The sequence below is a fragment of the Erigeron canadensis genome, chromosome 9, assembly GCF_010389155.1.
Source record: "Erigeron canadensis isolate Cc75 chromosome 9, C_canadensis_v1, whole genome shotgun sequence".
Lineage (NCBI taxonomy): Eukaryota > Viridiplantae > Streptophyta > Magnoliopsida > Asterales > Asteraceae > Erigeron > Erigeron canadensis.
In genome coordinates, this window is record NC_057769.1 from 12381756 (window position 1) to 12393433 (window position 11678).

The following is an 11678-nucleotide window of genomic DNA, read 5'->3' on the forward strand; positions in this document are numbered from 1 at the left end:
GCGTATTTATTTAAGTTATTATCTAGTAATAATAATAATTACATATTGATTATATCAAAAATAAAATAAAAACTAGCATTGAATTAAATATAATATATTAATTTTTTTTTTTCGTCCTTTGAATTTAGGAAGATCGCAGTTTACCTTTTAGTTATTAAACAAAGACAATAAGTCCATTGATTAATTAGTATTAAAACATATTCATTTATGATATAACTGAACTTAATATTAGTTTCATTTTGATGGTTGTCTATGATTAGGGATGACAATGGGTCGGGTATGGGTCGGGTTTAGATGATCCTGGACCCGATTAAAAATAATCGGCCCAGACCCGGACTCAAACCCTACGGGTCCCCGTTTAATTACTAACCGTCGGGTAGCGGGGAAACCCATGGGCAATCACGTATCCATTATTAATATTATTGTTTTCAAAATCAAGATTGGTCTTAACATTTGGAATAATGGAAAAAGCTGCTGACTTTGGAGCAAATATTATATGTGCATTATGATTTATGAATTACAGTAACATCGGCATCAAGTCATCAACAAAATTTAAAGGTAACTTTATATGTAATTTTGAGAAGCTGAAGTGTTAAACTTAATATTTTGTTGATTTAGTTGTGTATTTGGAAAACCGATAAGAAAATGCTTAAGATGTAAACATACTACTATTATATAACTAATATATATATACATATGAGTCGGGTATACGGGTTCGGGGCGGTTTTCGGGTATACGGGTTGGGTGTGCGGGTTTCATTAAAAACCGTCCCCGGACCCGAACCCGGTAAAAATATTAAAACGATCCCCATACCTGGCCCTAGACCCGCATACCTGGACCCGAACTCGGACCAAAAATGTCGGGTTTCGGATTTCTCCATCGGTATATGATCATACACTAGGACTAATATACTAGGACAGAAAACGACGAGTCCGTCTATAACTAGAAGTAAAAAGTGATTCACTTGTAACCGAGTGAACCAGAACCATAATAATTAGAATGAATAGAACATGAAGCTTAACTATGTCAGACGCAATCATTAGACTTAGAAACGAGCACTGTGGTCATCAGAGAGAATTATTATCTGGTCATGGCTTAAGAGCCGGGTAACTAAAAGATGAAATAGTAACACAAACTTTACGTCAATACTGCTTAAACAATGAATCTAACGAGAATTTGTTTATAGGTTAGTGTGAGTCTAGCGACAACACTAGTAATTAGGCAAAGAGAATCTAACGATAATTAGAGCTGTGATTAAGTTTCCAACAGATTAGCAAATAGGTAGAATAGTATTTGGTTCTACCATGAGATCGGAGATGTCAAACACGTATTTTAATTTAATTATTGTTATTAGGTTTTCCAAAGTTTTACGTTTTTTCTTCAGAAACGGCATGCCCTAGTAATATCAGATACTTACTTTAAAGTATTAGTTATTTAAGAGTTAGTGACAAACCCCCAAACAACTAGAATTACACACATTATTAGATTAGATAGTGCAAGCGTCCCTACAAACGATCTTGTAGCTTACCATTAGACTATACTACACTGACTGGGTTCTCTGCTCGTTAGTGAGTGTTTTCTAGATAGTTACTTGTACAACATATAAATTTAAAAGCGAAAGAAATAACACCATCACTTGATCGCATGTAGTATAGTAAAATTGGTACATCCGAGGTCGGTCACAATGACTAAGTAAAGCAATTGTTAAAACAAAGTAGTTCAAGTAAACGGGGGTTTTGTGACCGAATTGTCACTAAAGATTAATCCCTAAAGATTAATCAAAAAGAATCTGGTATGACCGGGGCAGGGTTTGTCGGAAGACGAAAGTAAAAATGATTTTATGACAATAATATAAAAAGGTGCACCTACTTGGACTAGCTTACATGTCAAAAATATGGTCTAAATATCACTTGCATTGTTGAACGACTTAAAAGGTAGTCAAGATAAACTCTCGTTATACTTGAAACTTTAATTGCTCAAAATATAGTTATCGATCTCACGAATAATTTCTACTCCAAACAATTAAGCAATAAGAACCTAAGTTGATTTTATGATTTAATCATAAAAAGCTTTCTCTCGAACTGCTTATTCGCCTAATCAGATATCTCTATCATAGAGGTTTGCACACTTAAAATGAATTTAATTGTTTAAACCTTTATCGCTAGTTTCTCTCAAACTCCAACGACTTTAGATTAATTAAAGACCAATTAACGGTTTTATAAACCAATTGACAATGACATAGATTTCTCTCGAAATTCTAATTACAATTATCAATCAATAAATATAATAGATAAAAACAATTTATAAACTCAAATAAATACGGGTCTTCGATTAAACATAGAAATCTCGTTCAAAAATTGCAAGTAATATCAAACCACCATATGACATGTTTACTATCCAAGTAGGTGCTGAGAGATTTAGCCTCTCATATTAAAATAAGAACAAATCAAATAAAGAAAATTCATCGTTACCGATTACAATAAATGAAAGCGAATAACGGAAATCGTCCAATCATGTTCTTGATCTTCAAAGAGGATTAAACTGAAGAAAATATGCTTCAAGGCTATAAAAAACGGCTGGGAAGTAAAAGATAGGGTTTTACGAATGAATATGCAAGCTATATATAGTTTCCTAAAAAGTCTTCAAAATTCGGCCCTAGTTCGCAACTAGCACGTTGCGTCACAACTGGCCTTGACTTGAAGCTGCATCCGTCGCGTCGCAATTAGACAAGTTGCGACACAACTTAACTCTCTGTTTTTTAGTTGTGGCGCAATCTTTTGTTGCGACGCAATGGACTCTTGTCATCTTTGACTTTCGTTGACCAGGCCATAAATGCAGCCTCGTGACTCGTAAAGCTTCCGTAATCACTTGTTTTGCCTCAAAAATGTCGTTTCCTCCAGGATTATGCTCAAGTATTTGTTAATAACCTGAAACACTACCAAATACCATAAACGCAACAAATGTATATGAAAACGACTCAAAAACCACTTAAAAACAACTAAATACATCGTGAGAAATGAGTATAAAATAAGGCATATCAGTTTACATTTGGGTATATTGTTGCTATAATGTTGTAGTCTTATTTTTAACAGATTTGTATGAAAACAATTATTAACCATGCAACACATGAGTTTAATCTAGTATATATATGTATATATATATATATATAGGATAGAAATCAAATGAGAAGGTACTTTAAGGAGGGAAGGGAGAGAAGGTTCGTTTTTGATTTTTTTTAGCTTGTTTTTATGAACTTTTTTTCTTTCTCTCACTTTTTTCATTCTCTCTTTAATTAACTAAATCCATATAAAAATTATAAATAAAAAGAAATTTATTTTTTTCCAAAGGGCGTAGCCCGTAAGCTATAGGCGAAGCCTTAGTCTATGGCAGAGCCATGATGGCTAAGGGCGAAGCCCGTTAGGTAGATCACCCATCACTGATCACCCCTATGACCTATCACCCTTTATGACCTATCACTCCCACCAGCTACCCCTTATTAATATCCTTAGGGGCAAAGCCCGTACTGTACTTTTACATGTATAGCTCACTAACTCGGTAGGGGTGAGCAAAAACCAAACCGGAAAACCAAAAACCAAAAAAAACTGACAAAACCGAACCGAGAAAACGGAAAACCGAATAAAATCCATTGGTTTGAGTTTTGTTTTTCAAAAACCGAACGGATCGGTTCGGGTTTCGGTTTCACATGCCAAAAAACCGAACCGAACCGAACCCATTATATTTTAATTTATTTTATACTTATATCATATTCATTTATATTTATTACTTATAATTTGTAAATATGTTAATATATTTAATTTTTTTTTTCTTTTTAGTGTACAAATCTATATAAGTTATATGTTTTAGATGAAAACGTACAACAAAATCAATTCGTTTTATAAAAGTTATATCAATTTTAACACCTACAAAGTATAACTAGTTAATAAAAAGCATATCTATATTTTAGTTTCTACATCATAGTTTTTTTTGTTAACAGTTAAGAATTAAATATATAACATCATAAACAAAAAAGTAAAAAAAAATCTTTTATAAAAAAACCGAACAAAAACCGATCCAAACCAAACCGAAAAACCGAAAAAACCGAACCGAATAAAAACCGAATCCAACGGTTTTGATTTTCTAAAAACCGAATTGATCGGTTCGGAGATCGGTTTTAGCCAAAAACCGATCCAAACCGACTCATGCTCACCCCTATAACTCGGGTTGGAAATTTATTTTTTTTCATAATTTTTTTATGGATTGAGCTAATTAAAAAAAAGATGGAAAAAAAAGCAAGCTAAAAAAAACAGACCTTATCTCACTTCTCTCCTTAAGAACTTTCTCTCTAGATCTCTACCATATATATATATATATTCGATATTGTAAATTTTTAACGAATCTTTGTATGATATTTTCAAATTTATATATAATACAATAGGACCCTATCAAATAAAAATTATAAATTTGATAGTTTTTACCCCATGTAGATGCGATCCATGCCGGTTCGGCTTCTGACAATGTCTTAAAGGGTTTGCTTCTTAAATGTTATATGAGTATAACATTGTTAAGCTTAAGAATCTCTCACCACATTTGTATGTATCATGAATCGAACCGGAGACCCTCCAAGAGAAAACCACTAATAGTCCCAACTCTCAACTCAATGGATGATACTAACTAAAGACACCTCTATGTCAATGGTGAGATTTCTTTGCAATAGAAACACTGAACTGGAGACGACCAGTTGCAGTGAATGTATACCAAGTTCTTGGTTAGATTACTTAAAGGTGAAAATAAGTAAATGACAATGCAATAAGTAAATACAATAAAGTAAATATGGTGAGAACAAGTTGTAATTTTCAAATATATTTTATTTATTGATGTTAAATAAAATACAAGGTTGTTGCGGAACCAAGATAATACATAAATGTAAAAATCCTAACAACCTATGAAATACAATTGATCTAAACTTGGAAATTCTCTTTCACAATCGAAACACTTAAAGTTGTGAAGTGTTCCCTTTTACGATTGAGAGAATATTGCACAAGTACACCAAGAATATTGCAAAAGTCTGAATATGCAAAGTTATATTCATGTTGTGCAAAGACCTCTATTTATAGTAAAAGTTGGCATTAGGATTCCAACTTTGTCGTATAGATATGGTTGACAGCATTTAAGGATACTAGATGAGTTCCTTTGAAATGCTTGATAAGGTAAGTCAACATGTTACTTTATCCAACCTGCTTTATGCACTTTTGTACTTTAATCATTGACAAATGATATTGTCTGTATAAAGCTGCATAAAGCAAACAGGTCTTCTTCGTAAACAGTGTAAAGGCTTTAAACTGATTCTCTCCAGTTTCTATCTGAGTAGAATGCCAACTGGACTTCGCTGCCATTGTCATTCTCTATCTTCCACTTGTTGTCTTCGACTTCAATTGGAATGTCTTCAGTTCTGATCAGATCTCAACTGGAAGAAGTCTTCAGTTGCATTAACTCTACGCTGCAAACTGGACTTCAAAATATTTCTGGACAAATCTTCTTGTCTCCAGATGTAACCGGAGACTGGCCAGTTTAAACCAAAACTGGACTTAACAACCACATTGTAAAAAATCTCTGATCACTTGGTTAACACCCCACTGGCCTGATAGTTGAATCTTCATATGACTTATTTTTTACATGATTTTTAAAAATGAGTGATGATCTCGATAGATGAATTGATTGTTATCTTAATGATATTACATTTTTTTTAAAATAAGACATATTATATTTATGTTATATAATTATGTATATTATTGAATATTCAAACATATTTTTAGGTTGAATGGTTATTTAAGACTACAGTTCAATCGTATCTTTGGTAAAAACTATATTTCTACAGTCAACGTATGCGTGCTTCGAGCGCTGAATACTGCCTAATTAGATGTCATCGTGGTGTCTTGAATGCTCACTACAAACTCGTTATTCAAAAAAAAAAAAAAACTGAAATTCTATATCAAGATTTCTAGTTATATAATGAGTATATGTTACTTGATCCATCAAAAATGAACATGTGGGTTTACAGTTATCACGTGTGTTAACACGATCTTTTATTCAGTTTAATTCACAAGAAATGCTAAATACTCAAACTAATTACAAACAAAACTTTACAAATTGATTTGTCATTAATAAAATGAAGAGTGAGAATGAAGAAAGAGAAAAAAGTATTCCATATAATTGGTCCACATAATTTGAAATATGTGTTTATAAAAATTTGTTTGTTGATATAGCATATTACCAACTAATAATCATTTAATATGTTACTCAATTTTAAATTTAAAATGTGACTTAAAGGTTTTTCGTGGATTAACAGGAGACATAGCTCAGTTTTCTTTAATAGGTAAAGAGAAGAGATTTGTATCTAAATACATATATACATCAAAATTCGGTTCAGATCGGTTAACAACTGGTTTTAGAAATTGAAAACCGTAATTGAAACTTTCTACTTTAGATTATCGGTTTGAATTCTACGATTTTGGTATTTCTATGTTTTGAACTTTTTGGTTTCGGATCAAGCGGTTTTGTCAGGTTTTTTTGGTTTTACGGTTTCTTTTGTAGCCTTGTCTTTATATAAATGTATTAAATGATATTTATAAACATATTTTTTAAAAATTGGTATCCTAGTACTTATGATCAGTGGCAGATCTAAGAAAATTTGTCATTAGGTATGCATTTTTCAATAATTTTTTTTCTTTCTTATATGTACAAATTGTCGACACGGGTATATCGGTTGGGATTTAGTAGTGTTTGAATAAATCGAACAACCACAAACAAGACCTTGTTCATTTTCGTTCGTTTAACATACTATAGTTTACGAACAAAGAACCAAACATGTAACCATGTTCATGTTCTTTCACGTCTTTATAAACTAAACCAAACAAACATAAACGCCACATATGAATAACAATTTAACTAATTTATAACTATGTCTTTTACGATGTAAATTAAAAATTACCAAATATTTAAATTTTAGAACAAATCTATAAATAGTTTTAAAAAGAAAGTCTAAATATCAAACGAATGAATGTAAATGACTAATAAAAGTTCATGAATATAAATAGCTAACAAAGGTGTAAAAAAAAATTTATACGAGAAATCAAGATAATAGAAATTGAACGATTTCTATTTATAAAACTATGATTACAAGAATACAAGATCATAAAGATAGATCTCAAGATATTTTACATAGGAAGGGGTTGGATGTAACATTCATGATTTTTTTTTCGACTTGTAATAAACACGATAAATGTTAATTGATTTCACAATTTAGTAAAGTTTTATCTAAATTGACCCGTTGACGTGACGTGTATTATACTAGTCGAGATTATATTGCGGTATTAAGTCGGTATATGACGTAATGTGACGTTTAATTTATTAGAAATGTTATCGGGTGATCCATGGGTCGACTCATGACCCATGAACCTCCAAACTTGACCCACCTTATCCCAAACCACCCAATCAAAGTCATCCACCCTTATCCTTTCACCTACTACCTTTCCTTTCTCTCACTACATTCAATCCAAGGCCTCCCTTCTCTCTCTTACTAAATTCTTGTTTCATTAAATGTGTTTCAAGATAATTTAATGCTAGAATAATCATCTTCATCATCATTCGATCATCATAACAAGAGCTTGAAGTTTAAAGTACAAGAAATCACCATTTTCAAGTCAAATTCGGATTTAAAGCTTGCTTGAAGTTTTTGGTAAGTTAAACTTGTCTCAACATCATCATTTTATATTTGTTAGCCTATTTCTAATCATATAAAAGTAACTTTGAGTCAAAAATCGAATCAAAACCCTTATGGGTCGTAATTAGGGTTTTATGAACAAAACGTGTCAAATTTCGGGTTTTCACTTAATCATTGACGTGGGTCAAGCCTCCATAGTAATTTATGTTTTGAAACTTGTTTCTAATCTGCCTAGACCAATCGGTGGCCAAGAATTTGGATTAAATCTCACAAACACTCAAATTAGGGTTTCAACTAAATAAAAATTGGGATAATGGCATACGAATGTAATCACCTATGACAAAATGGTTATGTAATGTAGTGACCTATTTAGGTGACTATGTAATGTATGCACTTATGTTTTCTTGGCTATACTATGTAAAATTACATAGTATAGCCAAGAAAATATAAGTGCATACATTACATAGCCACATGAGGTTACTACATTACATAACCATTTTGTCATACGTGGTTACATTTATATGCCATAAACCCATAAAACTTTAGCCAAGAACAAATTAAATTAGAAATTTATGTTTTGATTAAAAATTATGTTATGGGATACAACTGAGAACTTGCATACGAGCCTAACAAAGATTTAAAACGGAATTTGAAACCCTCCAAAGCAGATTTGTGTGTGTTTAATTAGGATTTGAAGGCTTTGACTCGCGTTGACTTTCTGGTCAAAGGGTGTTACCCAGTATGTTCGTCTTCATGTTGCCCAGGAAAAATTGATGTTTCTGCACCACCGTACCTTACGCCCATTGGGGCGTAGGTTACGCCTATCTTCAACTCTCAATTTCACCTTACGCCCCCCTTACGCCATTTCTTCTATGTTTACGCTGGATTTTCGTTCAAACCCCCGTACCCTACGCCCTTATGCTTTTCACTGTCGTATCCTACGCCATCTCCAACCGTACCTTACGCCGGGAACCACCATAGCTTACGGTGGTGCGGACTGCATCCTTTTCTGTTTTCTTTCCAGCCTCTGTTCTTTACCTCTAGGTCGATCACACTTTCCTGTTCGACTCACGAGTCATCTAGTAAGGGTTTGGACTTGTGCAAATGGTGATGAATTAAGAAATAATAAGAGAAGAGTCAGTGGGAATAGATCGAGGAGTCGGTCAAATACATATGCAGTTATAAAACAGAATATGAAAATGAATATGTATGTGTATAAATTATGTTCAGTCCCTTTTTCCTTTTATTCGATTTTCTAGCTGGGCCAACTCTCTCTTTTTTTGGGCCGATCCACTTGGTGGCTGATTGAGATCATAATGCTAGTTCAAATGCCGAAGTTAATATCCACAAGTCAATATGTATAGGATATAGTAGCACAATCTAGGATATTAATGTGTCTTTTCCAAATAATGATAAATGTAAAACTCTAATCTAATAAAAGTCAAATATATGTAAATATATGTAAGTGTATATAAGTAAACATGCTTGTTGATTCGCGTATTATTTAAACGTAATATTAGGTCGTGAACTTTGAAGATTTCGGGGCATTTTAAAGCTCGTCAAATACTTACAATTAATTTAAAACTTGATGATACAAGGCTAAGGTGAGTCTCGTAGCCCTTACGTTTATCTCATTTTGGGGTGGAAAGTGTACTCGTTATTAAACGGTTGTCGATTGATTCACTTGTTATGATATGGAACGAGACGTTGAATGCTTACTTGTTTAGCTTGTTCACGTGATTGTATTTGTTCGTGATTATGCATTGTCTATCATGTAAGTCGTGCCGGTTTATTACGCATTATTTATTATGTAAGTCGTGTCAGAAACGTATGTTACGCATTGTCTATCATGTAAGTCGTGTCGGTTTATTACGCATTATTTATTATGTAAGTCGTGTCTGGAAACGTATTTTACGCATTGTTTATCATGTAAGTCGTGCCGGTTATCGCTATTATTAAACTTAAACGTTGACTTGTGCTGATTTGTGTGAACGTGATTATGTATCCTAATCCTCGTCTATAATTTACGGTTGATATCCTGACACTTGATTTAATTACTTAAACCTACGAACTCACCAACTTTATGTTGACACGTTTTAGTACACTTTTCAGGTGAACAAGTTAATGGAAGACGTGTGGGGTGATTTATTGCTTGTTTGTGCTAGGATTAGACTTGGACTTCATGGATCCGTGATTCATAGTTCCTGATTATGGGTTATACTTAGGATCATTTACCATCTTTTGAACTATATTTTGTAAACGTTTGATGGCGTGCTCCTTATGCATTTTTATATGATTCCGGTACTTGAAATTGATTGGTTTATGGATTGTCCAATCCTTTATATGCATTCTAGATTGTCTCTACTTAATTTCCATGTCGTGTTGTGCTTAGTATGTGACCCTCATGATTCCGCCTTGTTGGGGTGTTAGATTGAAGGTCCAACAAGTAGTTGGTTAAAATTGCCTCCAACATGTCCGAATCAAAACTAACTTAAAAAAAAAGTTCCAAACATAAAAGAATGTCAAAAGTAACATTTACCAAAACTTGTACAAATAAATAACATAATATTAAATATAAAGGGTGCAAAATGGATCATCAACTTGATGTTGGCTGACTCCATTTCCCCCAAAGGCAATATAGACAAAAATCACAACGTCTTCTTCTTCCTTATACATACATATTAGATATATATATATACACCATATATATCTCTCTGTAAATTTGTATTGGACTTTTTTAATTGTAAAAATTTGATTCACTGAGCTCAAAATCAAGAACGATCTATTATATTGATGTAACTAATGTCTAAGATTTCAAAAAGGGTATACACTGGATTTTAAAAGGGTGTGCACTCTTGGTATTGTATATTATTTTGCTCACAAAAATTAATAAATTAACACTAGTGTTATTTTTGTGCATACCCTCACTTGTAAGTAAGTCCGCCGCTGCTTATGATCCATGATTACGTGAAACAATCCCACTCGAAGTTTATTTTTTGAAATCGTTCATAAGTTCAAAGTCGACGAGAAAGTCACTGTTTTTACTTACGTTTTTACTCAAGGCTTTTCTTAGATTTTAATAGATTTTATGGTCGGCTTTGATTGATTTTAGATTCATTATTAAGGATGATACGGCGTCAGCAAATTGAAAACGAGTATGATAGATGAAGTTAAATCATTACTTGTGTTATTATCTAGCAGTATGGGGTGGCCAATGTTATCTTATAAATCCACTATGTCGACCTTGTAGGTGAGTTTTTTCAAGGTTTCGGGTTCGAGTTTTGAGTTTCTCATATCAAGGTATTTTCTATTAGGAGGGGATGGTGATCCAACAATTCATTGGTTAAAATTGTCTCCAGCACGTCTGAATCGAAATTAACGTTACAAAAAAAAATATAGTCGTAGCAAACTAAAAGTCACCAGCTTTATATGTTGAAGAGGGTACGTACTTCCCATTACAACTTAATGGTTGAAGAGGGTACGTACTTCCTATTACAACTTAATGGTTGAGTACCAGCTTTATATGTTGAAAGTCTTGAGTTCAAGACATGAGAAACATATCAAGGAATTTCACAAATAAAGTTTTAACGTGAAGCAGGTTTGAGTTCTGCAGAGGGGGTAGAGTTTTATCCAAATCAAATGTCGTACCTTCGGGTGGTTTAGTTGGGGTTTCTCCTCCTACCAGGTATTGAAAGTGAGGGGACTCTCTAACGCGAACTCGGTTCAGACAACATAAGCTTGACCCCTGTTACGAACAAATAGTACACACATTTCTGAAAAAGAAAAGAAAAAAAAAAGAAAAAAATAAAATAAAAATGAAAAGGACCTTCTTTAAAAACCACTTTCATCACATCAAAATCCTTTATCATAACTAAACCTTCATATCTTATCAATCTCATCTATAAATAGTGTATAAAATTGCCCGTGACCGACAACAAGGAAAAAGAAGAAGAAACAA

The 11678-nt window shown here is 32.9% G+C and overlaps 1 long non-coding RNA gene across 1 annotated transcript; it reads left to right on the plus strand.

The window, feature by feature from the left end:
- The first annotated feature begins 7564 nt into the window (after positions 1-7564).
- On the plus strand, positions 7565-10043 carry LOC122580983. Its single transcript, XR_006320936.1, has 2 exons — positions 7565-7735; positions 9833-10043. It is a non-coding gene; the product is annotated as an uncharacterized LOC122580983 (long non-coding RNA).
- The last annotated feature ends 1635 nt before the right edge of the window (positions 10044-11678 follow it).